Source organism: Vulpes vulpes, chromosome 7, assembly GCF_048418805.1.
Source record: "Vulpes vulpes isolate BD-2025 chromosome 7, VulVul3, whole genome shotgun sequence".
NCBI classification, from domain to species: domain Eukaryota; kingdom Metazoa; phylum Chordata; class Mammalia; order Carnivora; family Canidae; genus Vulpes; species Vulpes vulpes.
Genome location: NC_132786.1, coordinates 14601169 through 14612968, shown reverse-complemented (window position 1 = coordinate 14612968; position 11800 = coordinate 14601169). Strand labels below are relative to the sequence as shown.

General features: G+C 57.8%; 1 protein-coding gene across 1 annotated transcript in view; it reads left to right on the top strand.

Moving 5' to 3' along the window:
* The window catches only part of LOC140599522 (uncharacterized), a 126163-nt gene that overhangs the window by 61394 nt on the left and 52969 nt on the right, over positions 1-11800 (top strand). The gene's annotated exons all lie outside the window — the stretch shown is intronic.

Below are 11800 nucleotides of genomic sequence, written 5' to 3'. Positions count from 1 at the left end.
GGCGAGACTCGCTCCACGGGGTGCCGGGGTGGGGTGTCCTCTGGCTGAAGCTTCGGGATCCTGTGCTCAGTTCAGCTTTTCAGAACCTGCTGGAGACCTGTGTCAGCTCTGCAACGACAATCCTTTTTTCTTGAAAGCTCATGAGATTTCTGAAAACCACAGGTTAGAGCAGACACAGTTCAGAAGACACTGAGGAATCCCCGACTTTGGCGTCTGCTTTGTCCGTGAGCCAGGGACCTCGTGGCTGGAGTTCCGGAAACGCACACACGCAGAGAAGAGTCTTGGAAGCAAGTGACACACATGGACGCCGAAGTGCTTAAATACAGATTTATTGCAAACCGTCACTGGAGAGGGGACTTCGCGGGCGGGCACCCTGGTCTCCGCGGACCTCGGCTGACGGAGCTCAGTGGCCAATATGAGGCGGCCGCATCTGAAGTGAGAAAACACGCAGGCTGCGCCGGCTCCAGGGCCCAGGCCGGCAGCAATGGGCAGAGGACACCCACGAGGACGGCCCGCCATCCGCCGCATGGCCTGGTGCCCCAGCCCGCCACTCTGACGCTGGTGAGCCGCTGCCACGGCAGGCGGGGTGGGCCAAAACACAACACTGAAAATGACGTCAGATAGAGAAGACGACGGGCCATGGCGTCCATGGCTCCCCAGTCTCCCGAGTAGATGGGGTACGGTGCACGTCCCCCGTCGTCACACCAGGAGACCCCGACGAGACCATCGAGACCGGTTCTCACACACGTGCGTGCCATGAGAGCCCTGGGACGTGGGACAGGTTGGCAAATCCTGGGACCCTGAGGATGGGGTCTCAGCAGCTCTAGCAACAGGCTCCGGCCCAAGTATGGGGGCAGAGCTCTGCGCCGCCTTGCCCATTCTCCTCCCAGCCACCTGGTGTCTACACCTCCTTCGATGGCACGAGAGCCACCCGATGCTTCCCAGGGGCTGCTTCGGACATACTCAGGAATCCCCACCCATTCCTGGCCACCTCGAGCCACAAACCTGCCCCCACACAACCGACGAGTCAGCTCCCGCCTACTAAAGCCCTTTGAAGGGGGCCATTTCTGGAGGAACCATCGCCTTGAAAGGAGTCCTCCTCAGCCCCCAGGAGAGCCCCCGAGGGAAGGTCCCAGGATACCTGCCAGCTGACAGCCCCAAGGAGCAGCGCGAATGTGGCCTGCGGGCCTGGGGTGGCTCAGGCCCCACGGGCAGAGCAGAGGCAGGAGGAAAGGCTGCGGCTGTGTCTCCCGAGGGCATCCGGTCGGCTCCCCGACAAGGACCAGGCCCGACAGAGGACGTGGGAGGACAGATCCTGCTGCGTCTGTGGCCTACTCGGGAAGGTGTCCCCACATCCGGCAGCGCCGACCAAGAGCCCCAGTCTGGTCTCCCCGACGGGGCTGAGCAGCCGGCAGACTCACACACACACAAACACACACGAAGCGAGAGCACAAGCATGGGTGTGCAAGAGAGATGAAGGCCAGGGCCCCCGCGCCCCCCTCGGCAGCAGCCGGCCCAGAACCTATTCCCCGGGCCCAGCACAAGGAAGCAGAGCCCACGCAGCAGCAGCAAGAGGAGAGCGGGTGGCCTGCGTCCCGCTTGCCCCATGCTGCTCCCCAAGTGTGGAGACGCAGGGCCGGGCGCCGCGGGTTCACCCTTCTTTTTCAAACGATTTTTTTTATTGGAGTTCAGTTTGCTGTCATGTAGCATAACACCCAGTGCTCACCCCAACAACTGCCTCCCTCAGTCCCAATCACCCAGTCACCCCAACCCCCCACCCACTTCCCTTCCACTACCCCTTGTTCTTTTCCCACAGTTAGGTGTCTCTCATGTTTTGTCACCCTCTCCGATATTTTCACTCCTTTTCTCTCCTTTCCCTTTATTCCCTGTCACTAATTTTTATATTCCCCAAATGAATGAGACCATGTAATGTTTGTCCTTCTCCCATTGACTTATTTCACTCAACATAATACCCTCTAGGTCCCTCCACGTCGAAGCAAATAGGGGGTATTTGTCATTTCTATTGGCTGAGTAATACTCCATTACATAGGTAGAACACATCTTCTTTATGCATTCATCTGTCGGTGGGCACCGAGGCTCCTTCCACAGTGTGGCTATTGTGGACATTGCCGCTATAATCATCGGGGTGCAGGTGTCCCGGCGTTTCACTGCGTCCGTATCTTTGGGGTAAATCCCCAGCAGTGGAATTGCTGGGTCGCACGGCAGCTCTATTTTGAAGTCTTTGAGGAAGCCCCACCCACACAGTTTTCCAGAGTGGCTGCACCAGTTCACATTCCCACCAGCAGTGCAGGAGGGTTCCCCTTTCTCCACATTCTCTCCAACATTTGTGGTTTCCTGTCTGGCTAATGTTCACCATTCTCACTGGTGTGAGGTGGTATCTCATTGTGCTTTTGAGTTGTGTTTCCCTGATGGCCAGTGATGCGGAGCATTGTCTCATGTGCTTGGTGGCCACGTCTATGTCTTCCTCTGTGACATTTCTGTTCATGTCTTTTGCCCATTTCATGATTGGATTGTTGGTTTCTTTGCTGTAGAGTAGAATGAGTTCTTTAGAGATCTTGGACACTGGCCCTTTATCTGACGGTCATTTACAAATATCTTCTCCCATTCTGTGGGTTGTCTTTGAGTTTTGTTGAGCATTTCTGTTGTTGTGCGGAAGCTCCTCATCTTGATGAAGTCCCAGTGATTCATTTTGGCTCTTGTTTCCCTGGCCTTCATGGATGTATCTTGCAAGAAGTTGCTCTGGCCAGGTTTCAGAAGGGTGTTGCCTGTGATCTCCTCTCGGATTTTGATGGCTTCCTGTCTCACATTTAGATCTTTCATCCATTTTGAGTTTCTCTTTGTGTTCGGTGGTGTGAGAGAATGGTCCAGTTTCATTCCTCTGCGTGTGGCTGTCCAATGTTCCCAGCAGCATTTATTGAAGAGACTGTCTTTGTTCCGGTGGATGGTGTTTCTTGCTTTGTCGAATATTAGTTGACCATAGAGTTGAGGGTCCACTTCTGGATTCTCCGTTCTGTTCCATTGACCTATGTGTCTGTTTTTGTGCCAGGACCACACTGTCTTGATGAGCACAGCTTTGTAGTACAACTTGACATCCAGCATTGTGATTCCCCGGCTCTGGTTTTCTTTTTTCATATTCCCCTGGCTACTTGGGGTCTTTTCTGATTCCACACTAATCTTCAGATGATTTGTTCCAACTCTCTGAAGAAAGTCCATGGTATTTCGATAGGGATTGCGTTCCATGTGTAAATTGCCCTGGGTCACGTGGACATTTTCCCAATATATGAATTCTTCCAATCCAGGAGCATGGAATAGTTTTCCATCTCTCTGTGTCTTTCTCAGTTTCTTTCAGACGTGCTCTGTAGTTTTTTGGGTAGGGATCCTTTACCTCTCTGGTTAGGTGTATTCCTAGGTATCTCATGCTTTTGGGTGCAATTGTCAATGGGACTGACTCCTTAAATTTCCCTTTCTTCAGTCTCATTGTTAGTATATAGAAATGCCACTGATTTCTGGGCATTGATTTGGTATCCTGCCACGCTGCCGAATTTCCTGTATGAGTTCTAGCAATCTTGGGGTGGAGTCTTGGGTTTTCTAGGTACAGTATCATGTCATCTGCGAAGAGGGAGAGTTTGACCTCTTCTTTGCCAATTTGAATGCCTTTTATTTCTTTTTGCTGCCTGATTGCTGAAGCTAGGACTTGTAGTAGTATGTTGAGTAGCCGTGGTGAGAGTGTACGTCCCTGTCGTGTTCCTGATCTTAGGGGAAAGGCTCCCAGCGTTTTCCCCTATTTGCTATGGGCTTTTCATAGATGGCTTTGAAGATGCTGAGGAATGTTCCGTCTATTACTACAGCGTCAAGAGTTTTGATCAGGAATGGATGCTGTATTTTGTCAAATGCTTTCTCTGCATGTATTGAGAGGATCATCTGGTTCTTGTTTTTTCTCTTGTTGATGTGATCCATCCCATTGACTGCTTTACGAGTGTTGAACCAGCCTTGCATCCCGGGGATAAATCCACTTGGTCATGGCGAGTAATCTTCTTTATGTACTGTTGGATCCTGTCTCCTCGTATCTTGAGAATGTTTGCATCCGTGTTCTTTGGGGATATCGGTCTGTAATTCTCCTTTTTGGTGGGGTCTTTGTCTGGTTTTGGAATTAAGGTGATGCTGGCCTCATAGAACGAGTTTGGAAGTATGAATGGACCTAAAGTACCACGATGTATAATTTAAAAGCATCAGAGTCAATTTTGTACAAAGTTAACTTACCCTTTATTACAAATAAAATTCATGAAGCAATTATAGAGGTTTATGAAAAACACAAAATACAGAAACAGCACAATGGAAGGGGCGGGGAAGGCTTCAGTTGTGCTGCAGCCATCACGAGCTGCTGCTCGGGGGCCGAGGCTGGTGGCTCCAGTGAGGCAGGTGACAGCTCCGGCCCTTCGATGAACTCGAGATGAACTCGAGAGCCAGCACCGGGACCTGCTCCTCCTTCTGGGGTGGCCAAGAAGCAGGTGGCTCCTCCAGATCGGGACAGTGAATCAGAGGTATGACCACCAGGTACCTTGGCTTGACCTCAGCAGCCAGCATCTTGGCCCAGGCCTAGCTGTCAGCACCAGCAGCCGGGACCGGCTCGATCACCTCAGGCCCAGGAGCTTCAGCAGGCCCCACAGTCGGCCTCGGGCGGGCTCTTGCTGCGGTGGTTCAGGGTGTTCCTCGGGGTCCGAAGCGGGTTGCTCCCCTGAGTGAGGCGGCTGCTCTGGCACATCGATGACCTCCATAGCAGGTGGTGGGGCCCGTTCGGCCTCCAGGGCTCCCAAGGGTGCAGGTGGCTCTACCAGGTCAGGACAGGGATTCAGAGGTCTGACCACCACGTGTCTCGTCTTGAACACAGCAGCTGGCATCCCGGCTCGGGCCAAGCCCTCAGCACCAGCAGCCGGGACCGGCTCGATCACCTCAATCCCAGGAGCCTCAGCAGGCTCTACTGTCGGCCTCGGGCGGGCTCTTGCCGCGGTGGTTCAGGGTGTTGCTCGGGGTCCGAAGCCCGTTGCTCCCCTGAGTGAGGCGGCTGCTCCACCACATCGATGACCTCGATCGCCGGTGGTGGGGCCCGTTCGGCCTCCAGGGCTCCCAAGGGTGCAGGTGGCTCTTCCAGCTCAGGCCAGGGATTCAGAGGTCTGACCACCACGGGTCTTACCTTGTACACAGCAGCTGACGTCAGGCCTCGGGCCGAGCACTCAGCTCCCCCAGCCGGGACCAGCTCCTTCCCCTGAGCCCTGGAAGGTGCAGCAGGCCCCACAGTCGGGGCTCGGGTGGGCTCTTGCGGTGGTTCAGGTTGTTGCTCGGAGTCCGAAGCCGGTTGCTCCACTGGCACATCGATGACCTCCATAGCCGGTGGTGGGGCCCGTTCGGCCTCCAGGGCTCCCACGGGTGCAGGTGGCTCTTCCAGCTCAGGCCAGGGATTCAGAGGTGTGACCGCCACGTGTCTTACCTTGTACACAGCAGCTGACGTCAGGCCTCGGGCCGAGGGCTCAGCTCCAGCAGCTGGAACCAGCTCCTACCCCTGAGACCCTGAAGGTGCAGCAGGCCCCACCGTCGAAGCCCTGGCATGCTCTTGGGGTGGTTCAGGGTGTTGCTTGGGGTCCGCAGACAGAGTATCATCTCCAAGAAGACAAAGTATCATCACCAGGATGGACTTTCCACGTCCCTCTCAAATCAAGGACACGCTTCCCACCGCTCAACGTGTGTGAGTGCAAGAGCCCTGGGAGGTCTCCCCAAACTGCAGTCCATGGGGATGGGGTGTGAGCCTATCCAGTGCTCCCGGCCCAGCAGCATGGAGGCTTGATCTGTGTGGCCCACCCTGTCCCCAACTCAGCCACCCCAGTCCTCCTCACCTCCACCCTCAAACTCCACTTGATGGAGTTTTACAAAATGGCAAAGGTAACGCTCCACACGACAGTCGAGCACTGAGCCTGGCACATATTGCCCTGTGAATTTCAGCAGCTTTGTCAGGGCAGGAAATTCTGGGGGATCATGGAAGTCCTCCTCATAGTAGTCCAGCCAGATGGTCAGGAAGGAGGTCATGGCGCTGGGGAGGGACAGGTGGGCATAGGCGTCAGAAGACAGGGCTCCTCACACAGAGGTGTCCCGGGGAAGCCCTGCAGGAACCAGGGCCCTCGGCCTCCAGCGTGGGGCTGTCGGAAGCCAGTGCTGCTCCTTGTCCACCTGCCACCTGGCGGTCCTACCTGCCACAGCCCTGCTCACTGAGGAGGGGCTGGCACGAACCCTCTGTGCATGGGAGCCCATGACCAGCAGTGTGACCATCACTGTCTTTCCCGGGGAACCTTCCCTCCTGTGGGTCTGCCCAGCCTCACTCACGAGGGCCCCACAGGGGGTGTCCTTCCACTGACTCTAATCTCCCACGGGCGGGGGCCGTCTGGTCCCTGAGCCCTCACTGGCTCTCCTGAGCACCTGCCGTGCACCCGGGTCCAGGTGCCACCAGATTGGTGAGTGCGATGCTCCCCACACCCTCTGCTCTGGGTCCCAGGTGTGGGGCAGACAGAGGGTTGGGAGAATGGGCATGGAGGAGGTCCCTTTGGCGTCCCAGTGCTCTCCCACAAAGCCCGCACCCCACCCACGGCTCTCCTTTGCTCTTTCCCTGACGGGGCCTCAGACCTCTACCCTGTCACAGGAATTGAAGATATGTGCGATGAGGGGTCCAGCAGAACCCTCCGACCCACAGCCCCCTCGTGGCCCTCCTGGAGGGGGAAGGCTCCCCTGCATGAGCCAGAGCTCACTCACATTTCCCACTGGTCCCGGATTCCTTCCTTCTTGCAGGAAGCTACGATGCATCGATATCTAGAGGAGGGCGGGGGGCATCACATGAATCGTCCTGTGGACCCAACCTCTCCTCATAGGTGCTGTCACCCTCTGAACCCCAACTAGTCCAGAACCCTGGGGGGCCGTCAGCTCTGTGCATTGGGCCACGGGCAGCTCCTGGAGAAGTACCTGTACCCGCTGGCACTTTCTGAATGATTAAGGAATGAAAGGGCTCCGGCCAGGCCCATGGCAGATATCCAAGTGGGCCTGGGTGCCCAGGTGTCCCGGGGGACCCCTACTCCACTCCAAATGCCCCAGGATACAGATCCCAGGTGGACTCCGTTTCAATGGCAAAAGAGGCCAGCTCAAGACCCTGGTGACGGTGGGGAGGCGGCACAGGCTTTGTCATGGGGAGAGAACGAAGACTGCTGAGCACAAGCACAGCCCCTCAAGCCGACCTGCCACAGGCCAGGCCCCGGGGGCTGCCCTACAGGACCCGACTAGGCCCTGTGTGACTCTACTCCAGTCGGAGCAGCAGCCCCAGGGGCCAGGAAGTTCAGCCACGTTCCCCAAGACTCCCAACCAGTAGGTATCCCATCCCCCTGGGCTGTGGAGGGTCAGGGAGCTCACTTTGCAAACAGCAGGTCCAGCACCTCTTCAGGGGTGCCATACTCTTCCACAACATTTAAAAAGTTAAATAGAGACAGATTGTGCAAGCGCAGCAAGGCAGGCACCAGTTCTTCTACCTCCTGCTGCAGCCGCTCCCTCCGGCTGGGGGTGGTCGGGCAGATCCGATTCCTTCTCAGGGCTGAGGCCCTTTCAGCCTGAGGTGGGACAGAGGGGACGTGCAGCCTGCACTGTAGCCTCCAGACCACCTGGGAGTTGGAGCGCAGGCCAAAGCCTGAGCTCTCAGTGGCTGCGGGGGATGGGGGGGGCAGAAGTGCCCACAGTAGGAACACGGAGCTTGAGGCCTACAGCTCAGTCACTTAGCATCTGACTCTGGGTTGTGGCTCAGGTCATGGTCTCAGCATCCTGAGATCCCGCCCCTGGCAGGCTCTGCCCTTGGGGCAGAGTGTGCTTGAGGAGACTGTGTCTCCCTCTTCTGCTCCCTGCTCTCTGCCTGTCTCTTAAACGGACAAGCTATCCAGTAAAGAAATAATCTTAGAGGATAAATTAAAAAAATATATGGATCAATGCAAGGATCTCAAGTGGGAGGGGTCAGTATCCCAGGGCCGCTTGTCAGCTGAGTATTGACAGCACCTCCCTGCATTAACGGCTTCACCCCTTGAATTTGACCACACGTCCCTGTCTCCAGGTGCCCACACGGAGACCTTTCCTTGGGTGGGAGGGCCCAGGGCCTGAGGGTTGCAGGATGTTCAGCGCCGTACTGTGATTTGGCAACAGAAGGGAATCGCATCGAAGGCCGGCATCAGTGAAGGGCTCAGTGGCTGTGGGAACCAACTGGCCTTCTGACATGTTGTGCAGCACACGAGGCCCCTGTGCCTGACCCCGGGAGGGGGGGCAGGGATGCGCTCCTTCAAAACCTAACTGCAGAGCGATAGACATAATACAGTGAGCCCCGTGTCCCTTTGGGGAAAAGTCTCCCAACTCACCAGGACCATGCTCCAGCCTTGGAGAAGGTAGGAAAGGATGTCAGGCCAATGGGGCCTCCTGGGAGCACCAGTTAGGAGAAAGCATAGCACAGTGCAAACTACTGGAGACCGCATGCGATGAGACATGGTGTGTCTCTTTTTCAAAAGTTTTTGTGGGCAGCCCGGGTGGCTCAGTGGTTTAGCACTGCCTTCAGCTCAGGGCGTGATCCTGGGGACCCAGGATCCAGTCCCACATCAGGCTCCCTGCATGGAGCCTGCTTCTCCCTCTGCTTGTGTCTCTGCCTCTCTCTCTCTGTCTCTCGTGAATAAATAAATAAAATCTTTAAAAAGAGTTAATTATAAAAAAAAGTTGTTATTCATTCATGACACACACACACACAGGGGGGGGGCAGACACACAGAGGTAGAAGCAGTCCCCATGCAGAGAGCCCGAGGTGGGACTTGATCCCGGGTCTCCAGCATCAGGGCCTGGGCAGAAGGCAGGCGCTAAACCACTGGGCGACCAGGCATCCCCTGAAGGCTCTATTCTAATATTCCTACAATTCTGTGCACAGGGACTCTGCATGCATCTGGTCCAGGCAGGGGCAGGGCCATGGGGGCAAGTTTGGGGAGGAGGGGAATCCAGACTCCTGTCGCAGCAGAAGTCTAGGGGGTAGCGCAGGGGAGCAGAGGCTGGCTTCTGGGACCCGGGGCCCTTCCTGCTGCATCGGGGCCCTGGGTGTCGGGTGGCCCCAGCCCCTGCACTCACCTTGAACTCTTGCAGGCCTCCGTAAGATGTGTTGGGCTCCTTCCAGATCACCACCAGGGTGTCGGGGATGTCCTCTTCCTCCTGCCTCCGCCGCCTCCCGTTGTCCCATGTGCAGCTCTGTATGTCCCGTGTGGAGTTCTGTATGTCCCGTGTGGAGCTCTGTAAAGACAGTGTGGGGCAGCCAGGCAGGAGGCCTCAGCGCCCGGTCAGGCCGCCTCGGTCGGGCCGCACACCCAGCTGACTCCATTGCAGACACACCACAGCACAGCGGGCACACACCTCCCCCAAGGAGAGCAAAGGGATGCGGCTGCAGGGCCTTGGGTTAACTCCGAGTCGGGTAAGAGGGCACCTCAGGAATCCTGTTTCCACCCTGCCCACCGTGACCTCAGGGTGACCCTGAAGGGATCACCAGGGAACCTGCTGCCCTGCACGGTCCTCCATCCTGGATGCGACCTTCCCACACATCCCTGGTTCCCTGAAGAGGAGGGGATGGGGCTGCCCCGGATGGCTGGCACAGGTGGCCTGGCCTGGCCTGGCCTGCTCTGTATTACCCTACGGCGCCTCCTGAAAAACTCCCTGAGGCGTTGAGTTTGACGGTGGCACCAACGTGTCCAGCATTCGAAGCAGCCGCATCCCTGGGGTTCCTGGGGTTCGTCGGAACTGGGAAATTGATTAGGGAACATCTTTCAGTAGCAGAAGTCTCCTGAAAGTGAGCCTGAGGTGGGGCTGCACTAGAATGTGGGGGCCCGGGTGCAGGGTTCCAAGTTCTGTTGGCCTCTGTTGTGAAAGAAGTGACCTCACTGCCTCGGACCCCCTCCCTGAGTCCACTCCTGGAGGAAGCTTCAGGAGCAGCGCTCAGGGCTCCCAATGCCCCCCCCGCCCGCGGGCAATGGGCTGTGTGCACACAGTGACACAAGCGCACCCCTCTCCACAGGCCCCAGGGAAGGGCTGTGTGCAGCCAGGGCCCCAGCCTGGAAACGCACCTGGGGTCAGACACAACTTTCCATTCTTCCCAGGTTTCCACCCCAGAGAAGCCGTTGTGCCCATCGGGGATGGCCTGCCTTGTCTGTGGGTTAGGATAACCTAGCAGGTGCTTCCTCCAGCCGTCCCCAGGCCACTGTGGTATCATATCTATGATATTCGGGGCGGGTGTCCCATGCAGGAAATACCTCCCACCACGTTCTTCCTTGGTGTGTACATGCGTCCAGGCCCACAAGGTCCCTGTGTGCACACTCGTGGGCACCGGTACCCTCATTCTGGAGGCCCAGAAGATGACAGTCCCACAGGGGCAGGGATGGGGAATAGCCTCCCAAGATCCTAGGCTCCTGAATCCAAGGCAAACCCTACAGTAGGTGTGGGAGTCTTGGCGTAGAAGGTGTGAGGCCGTCCTTATCCTGAAACCCTGCAGCCCCGGGCTGATCGCTGGGAGAACGTCCTGACGCCCAGGACACGGGTGAGGCTTGGCGGTGGCGTCTCGTGCCATCCCTGTGTCCTAGGCCTGCGGACAGGGGACGTTGGGAGAGGGCTCCCTGTCCTTGGCCTGCCTGGGCGTCCTGGCCTGCCTGCCCACTGGGGACGATGGGGACGGTGGGGCAAGAGCCCGGAGAGAGCCCAGGGCTGCCTGCTGGCAGGAGGCTTGGCGAGCATGGCTGAGGAACGCGGGCCAGCTGACTCCCAGGGGCCCGGCCCTCGGCTCCCCCGGGGGGGCGTCTGCCTCCGGCCATCTCGCTCCGGCTCCCCAACACCAGCAGAGGACAGGACGCCACCGGCCTGACCTTCCCGCGGGAAACCCGGGAGCTCCTTTCCACAGGCAGGGAGCCCGGCAGGGTCCTAACAGGTGGCTGCCACGGTCCCCCGGAGGCTGAGTGGTCAGAACCGGACGTCCCTGCAGCCAGCTTGCAGTCCACGGGGGAGCCCCAGGGGGCCGGGCAGGCGCCCTGTCCTCTGACGTGGGACGTGGGTGGGGTTACAGGAGGCGGGAGCTGAGGGCTCTCACGGTGAATTCTCAGGTCAACCTGTAGCACCGGAGAACACCAGGAGGGGTCGGTCCTTCTGGGAAGGCGGAGGGCAGCATGAGCAGAAGCCGGGGGATGTGCTCTTAGTGGGGCTGCAGTCGCCCGTGGGCCCAGGGCACCCGCGACACTCCCCGTGTGACCACGGCCACGCTTCTTACTGCTTGTGTTCATTCTGGAAAAGGTCATCGTTTTTCGTGAAGTTTGCGACTTCCGTTCACGTGTAGCGGGCTTGCTGTCCCCTCTGAACGAACGCGTGAATGCGTTTTGGAGAGCGTCTCCGTCGTATCTCGTGGTCACACCCGTGGACCTGAGCCACTCGCGGGAAGGAGTTTTGTGAAGCCGTCTGCTATTTTAGGGACGTAGAGGGGAGTTTTACGGAAGTGTCCGAGGATGATCACAGCCGAGAGCGGCGGGTCAGCGTGTGACAGGTGCTAGGAAGTCTGCCCCCGGGCGACGGCGAGGTGGGCGCGACACTCTTACTGTTGCAAAGTGCCAGAGTGGCAGTTCTGAGATGACCCTGGGTGGCGAGGTCAGGGTGCAGACCCTGGTGCGCCCCTTGCAGCTCGGGCCCCGGCAGGTGACTCTTCATGG